Raw genomic sequence first — 6,665 nt, 5'->3', positions numbered from 1 at the left:
TATGAGCTTCACAGTGAAATGTGAAAGAAAGAGAAAAAGAAAGAGACAGAGAGAGAGAGAGAGAGAGAGAGAGAGAGAGAGAGAGAGAGAGAGAGAGAGAGGAGGGAGAGGGGAAGGAAGGAAGGGAGGAAGGAAGGAAGGAAGGAAAGAAGGAATGAAGGAAGGAAGGAAGGAAGGAGGGAATCTGGCCAGTAAACTGGGGAACTTGCAGCCATCAAAATTTACCTCCCTTTGGAAAAGAGAAGGAGAGGGAGAGGGAGAGGTCAAGCTGAGTTACCCAACTGTCTGGATCCCCATTCAGGAAGAGAAGATTAGCATGGCCCCTGCACAAAGATGACACACATACTCATGAAACATTCCATTTTTTTAAAGGCATCCATAAAAAAAAATTTTAACACAAAATTAAGAGGAGGGAGGTCCATATCAGATGATGTTCTAAAGATCATTCAAGTTCTAGTAGTCTATAATTCTATATCACTCTAGGATTTCTGAAGCACTTGGAAAAATTTTCTCTCTAGGGTTCCTCTCTCATCCCCATACATAGTATACTTTCCTACCTCCAGGCCCCTGCTTACATTGTTCCCTATGTTAGAATCCCACTATTCCCCTCTACCTATCCAAAGCCTAGCGTTCTTCAAGGTCCAGTACATGTTCCACCCCCTCCTTGAAGTCTTCCCTAAACCTTTCTAACTCACAAGGATCTCTTCCTCTTTTGAGCTTTCATAGCACTCATCTCTACCACTCATTCAGCAATTATTCACATTTATTGTAATGTCTTAAGGTTTGGGTTTTTGGATTTTGGGGCGCTTATTTTGGCTTTGTCTTATTTAACTCTTGTTAAATTTTTCATGTGTTTAGTTTTGTATGTTTTTCTCACAGCCACCCTGCTACTTCAGACCCTGGTTACCTCTCACCTGGTGTACTGCAATAACCTTCTCAGTGGTATCTGTGCCTCTGGTCTCTCCCTTGGTCCATCCTCTATACAGCTGCCAAAGTGATTTCCCTGAGGCACATGCCTGACCACATCGCTAGTATACTCAGTAAACTACAAAGGCTCCCTATTGCCCCTAGGGGAAAAATGCCTATATTTGGCTTTTAAAGCCCTTCACAACCTATCCTCAAACTGTCTTTCTAGTCTCTTAGGAAATGTACATATTTCTCCTGCCCACACCGTAGGATCGCACCAAGCTGGCTTTTCCTCTGTTTTCACACATATAATACTCCATTTCCCATCTCCCTGCCTTTCTATTAACTGTTTACTATGCCTGAAATGCAATCTCTTCTTATCTCCACCTTATAGAACCTTTCTCTTCCTTCAAGACGCAGCTCTAGCATCCTTCTGCAGGAAACCTTTTCTGATCCCCCTACTTGCTAATGCCCTCCCCAACTACCTTGTGTTTATCTTGTATTCTTTTCATCAGGAAGCATTTATTAAGCTCCTGCTGTATTCTAGGCACTGTGCTAAGTGCTAGGGATACAAAGAAAGGCAAAAGAAAACCCTTGCTCTCAAAGTCAAAGACACTAAGATCAGGGAGGATTGGAAAAGGACTCTTGTTAAAAGGGAGACTTTAACTGAAATATAAAAGAAGCTAGGGAAGCTAGAAGGTGGAGATGAAGAGAGTTCCAGGCATGAAGGACAGCCAGAATTGGGAGATGGAGTATGATATCAGAGGAGCAATAAGGAGGCCAGCATCATTGTCATTCTGTATATGCTGAAAGAGACAGAGACAGAAGGGATGGAGTGGAGGCAGGAGGAGAGAAGGAAGTAGGGGGAAAGGCAGCATGACCCTGCAGATAGAGCTGGCTCAGAAGACCTAGGTTCAAATCCTGACACTAGCATATACTGCCTCTGGGATCTTAGGAAAGCCAATGTTACAGGCTTATAAGACTTTAAGTTGCAGAAAAGGTGCCAACCTGCATTGGTAGAGAGAGTTTACTCACCCCAGATTCCCCTATACCAATGAAATCATAGGTCTAGTCCTCATTCCTATCCCTATCTTTATATATGTTCATGTTGTCTCCCCTGAGAGAATATAAAGTCCTTGAGATTAAGGAATATTTCATTCTTTGTCTTTATATCTCCTTTGCCTAGCACAGTGACTGGAACATAGGAGGTGCTTATTAAATACTTGTTAATTGGCTGATTGTTCAATTGAGTCTGACAGCATATGCAGCCTCCACTGTGATAGTCTCCCTCAACCTTGGAAAGAAGGAAGGAGATGCACTTTCTCTCTTTTGAAGGGTCAAGCTTGATTATTTTCATTTTACAGATTCAGTTTTTATTATTTTGTAGTCATTATTTCCATTTATACTGTTGTAGTCACTGTATATATGGCTTTCCTGGTTCTGCTTACTTCATTATGCATCAGTTCATATAAGTCTTCCCATACTTCTCTTTATTCTTCCTATTCATTGTTTCCTGTGGTGTGGTAATAATATGTTGCTAGACCATTCTGGAAAGCAATTTGTAATTATTCAAAGAAAGTCAATACAATTTCCATAACCTTTGACTCAGAGATTCTTCTGCTAGGCATATATTGTAAGGTGAGTGACAAAAAGAAAGGTCCCATATCCCCCTAAATATTTATAGCATCTCATTTTTATAGTAACAAAGACTGGAAATAAAATATTTCCCCATTGTTTGAGGAATGTCTAAATAAGTTGTGGAAAATGAATGTAATGAAATATTGTTGCCCTGTAAGAAATGAATATGATGAATACAGAGAAGTTTAGGAAGACTTATATGAACTGATGCAAATTGAAGTAAGCAGAACCAGAAAAACAATATATGCAGTGACTACAACTCATTATAAATGGAAATAATGACAACAAAATAATCAAAACTGAATACTGTGAAGTGATAATAATCAAGCTTGGCCCTTCAAAAGAGAGAAAGTACATGTCCCTCCTTTCTAAGGTTGGGAACCATAGTAGTGTAAATGGAAATAATAACTACAACCAAACAATCAAAACTGAATACTGTGAAATTATAAATACTAAGCTTGAATCCAAAGAGATATGAGAAGACATGTACCTCCCATCACCATTTCTTTTCAGAGGCAAGGTACAATGGGTGTGGAACATCCCATCCGTATCCACATATGGGTGTGGAATATCTGACATTTAATGTCAGACTTTTTCGCATATGTTGGCTAGTTTTGCTAAACCATTTTTTCCTCATTTAAATTTGTTTTTGTTATAACAAAGATGACCCTTAACAAGTAGACTAAGGGGATGTAGGTTTTGTAAAGAAAAAAGTGATCAGTGAAAAAATTATTTTAAAAAACAAACTCCAGTAGCTGCTATTACTTGGGTAGCTCTTACTGGCCTGCCAAACCATGCTTTAACCTAGCTTTCCAGGCCGGTTATCCATTACTCCCTCTCACATATTCTCAGTCTAGTTATCATTTGTCATAGAGGACACTACATATATGTTGGGGTTCCATGCTTTTCCACAAGCTATGACTTATGCTCAGAAGGAGCTCCTTCCTCACCACAGCCACTTAGAATCCCTAATTTCCCAAAAGAAAAACACCTCTGTCCTGTGTCTTTTCCATATCACCTCAGCTGCTTGTGCATCCCTTCCCTCCCTACTCCCTACCACACACACACACACACCACCACCCCCCCCAGGAAAAAAAAACTTTTTCCACTAATTTTTCTCTACACTTTATATGTCCATGTTGTCCATTTCTGTAAAATATAAGTTCCATGAGGACAAAACTGCTTTCATTTTTTTTCTCTGTCTCTAGGGGCTGGCACATAAAAGATGCTTAATTGGGGCAGCTAGGTGGCGCAGTGAGTAGAGTACCAGCCCTGAAGTCAGGAGGACCTGAGTTCAAATCTGACCTCAGACACTTGACACACTTACTAGCTGTGTGACCTTGGGCAAGCCACTTCACCCCAATTGCTCTGCTTTCCTTCCCCTCCAAAAAAAAGAAGGAAAGTAACATAAAAGATGCTTAATAGATTATTGATTAATTAATTCTTTGTAATCTCCAACCACCACAGCTAGCACAAAGTTCTACATAATAGGTGGAAGATAATATCACAATTTTTTAAAGCAATGAAGACTCAGTAGGGAATGTAGACTTTGCCACAGGCCGGTTCTTCAGGGATTTAATTTGTTTCTGAGTCTGGCAAAATGACAAGAGATAGCTAAATATTCAGTCTTACCACACTCTCTAGAAGAATTTGGTTTCTTCATAATGATAACTAAGCTCTACAGTTTCAGTTTCTATGAATACAACAAGTTTACTATATGCCTAGCCCTGTGCTAAATGCTCTAAGGGTTATAAAAAGGATTCCATAAATCCTCCTCTGTCTCTTCATAAACATTGCAGAGAATAAGGAAGTTTAAAAAAATGAGGTAATCAAGTCAATCAACAACCATTTATTAAGGACATATAAGTTGCTGCGCACTAGTTTGCGCAGCACTTTGTATCCCAGTGTAGGTAGTAAGAAAAAAAACCACCAACAACAAAACAATCCTTGCCCTCAAGGATACTGAATTCTAATGGGAGAGAAAAACCTATAAATAGGTCCATACAAGATACTTAAAGAACAGATAGAAGGTACTTTTTGAAGGGATGGCATTAGCAGCTGAGGATATAAGAAAGGCGGCATTTGACCTGAGTCTTAAAAGGAAGCCAGGTAAGCTGAGGCAGAAGTGAGAGGCAATCTAGGGTGTAAGGACATACATTATCTACACATCTCAGTAGGCCCTTAGGACATCACAGTTTATGCCAGTATAATAATTTATACCCATTTTGAGGATCCCTCAGTCATCAGAACAAGATTCCATTATATATGTTTAAGAAGGTGCATAAAGGCCCAATATATCTTAAAATACATTTCCCATTTGGAGAGCAATTTTTAATTATACCCAAAGAGTTATAAAACTGTGTGTACCCTTTGACCCAGCAATTCCACTACTAAGTCTGTTTCCCAAGGTGATCAGGGAAAAAGGAAAAGAATCTGTATGTTCTGCAGTATATATAGCTCTCTTTGTGGTGTCAAAGAATTGGAAATCGAGGGAATGCCCGTTAATTGGGGAATGACTGAACAAGTGGTGGTATATGATTGTGATAGAATACTACTGTGCTGTAAGAGCTGATGAGCAGGATGCTTTCAGAAAAACATGGAAAGACTTGCATGAAATAATTCAGAGTGAAATAAGCAGAACCAAGAGAATGTTGTATACAGTAACAGCAATATTGTTTGAAGAGTAACTGTGAATGACTAAGCTGTTCTGAGTAACATGATCATGTAAATCAATGGTGAAGGATTTATGAGGAAAATGCTATCTGCTTCCAGAGAAGGAACTGAAATATGAAAGTATGTATTGAATGGTTCCATATATAGAGATATACATGTACATATATACATATTTATATTTACATCAAATGTTGGCCTTCTCTAGTGTGGGATTGCAAGGGAATGAGGGAGACAACTTGGAATTCAAAAGGTAACAAAAATGTGCGTGCATTATATATGTATATATACATTAAAAAATGTATTTCCCAATGGGGCAACTAAGTGACACAGTGGATAGAACACCAGCCCAGGAGTCAAGAGGACTTGAGTTCAAATCTAGCCTCAAACACTTGACACTGACTGGCTGTGTGACCCTGGGGAAGCTACTTAACCCCAACTGCCTTGCAAAAAACAAAAACATTTTCCATCTTTAACTACCTACCAGACATTTTGAATTAGATATCTTATATCTTAGTGTAGACATATCTAAAACTGAACTCATCTTTTCCTCTAAACCCTTCCTGTTTCCTAACTTATCTATTAGTGTTGGTGACACCACCATACATCCAGGCTCACAATCTAAGTGTCATTGTTGAAGACTTACTTTCTAGAATCCCTACTACCCCCCATCATATCCAATTGGTCAAATCCTGTAGATTTTACCTTTGCGATACCTCTCATATACGTCCTTTTTTCTCCTCTGACACTGTCACCACCCTGGTGCAAACCCTGATCACCTCACACCTCAACTATTACAATAGTCTGCTGGTTTGGCTCCCTGCCTCAAAGCTTTCCCATTCATCCTCTATACAGCTGTCAGATTGATCTTCCTAAAGTGTAGGTCTAAACATGTCATACAAACATACACACCATTCAATTAAATCCAGTGTTTTCCTATTGCCTTCAGGGTCAAATATAAAATCCTCTGTTTGGTTTTTGAAGCCTTTTACAACTTTTCCCTTTCCTACCTTTCCAAACTTCTTATACCTTATTACTCTCCAAGTTCTCTGTGATCCAGCTACACCGGACTCCCTGCTGCTTCTCCCACACAGTACTCCATCCTTTGACTCCAAGCATCTTCGCTGGCTCTTCTCCCATACCCAGAACGCTCTCCCTCCTCATCTCCACTTCCTGGTTTCCTTGGCTTCCTTCAAGTCTTGGCTAAAGTCTTACCTTCTGCAAGAAGTCTTTTCTGGTCCTCCTTCACCTTAGTTTCTTCCCTCTGTGGAAATGGAATGGCTAATGACTTTACTAACCACCTTGATTTGCTTGAGCTCCCTTACTATCCAGAGGAGGCCAGACTAACCTGGGAATCAGAATCAGCCAATCAGGAGGCAGACTGAGCATCCCTTGAGCTTGACATACCAGAGATCCTTTGCAATGTTTGCTTGCTGAACCCAGAACTACCT

At 39.8% G+C, this 6,665-nt stretch overlaps 1 pseudogene; it reads left to right on the top strand.

Moving 5' to 3' along the window:
- The first annotated feature begins 302 nt into the window (after nt 1-302).
- On the top strand, nt 303-368 carry LOC118830360 (annotated as a pseudogene).
- The last annotated feature ends 6,297 nt before the right edge of the window (nt 369-6,665 follow it).

The sequence above is a fragment of the Trichosurus vulpecula genome, chromosome 8, assembly GCF_011100635.1.
Source record: "Trichosurus vulpecula isolate mTriVul1 chromosome 8, mTriVul1.pri, whole genome shotgun sequence".
NCBI classification, from domain to species: Eukaryota; Metazoa; Chordata; class Mammalia; order Diprotodontia; family Phalangeridae; genus Trichosurus; species Trichosurus vulpecula.
The sequence above is the reverse complement of the archived record's forward strand: the minus strand, read 5'-3'. Positions and strand labels throughout refer to the sequence as shown.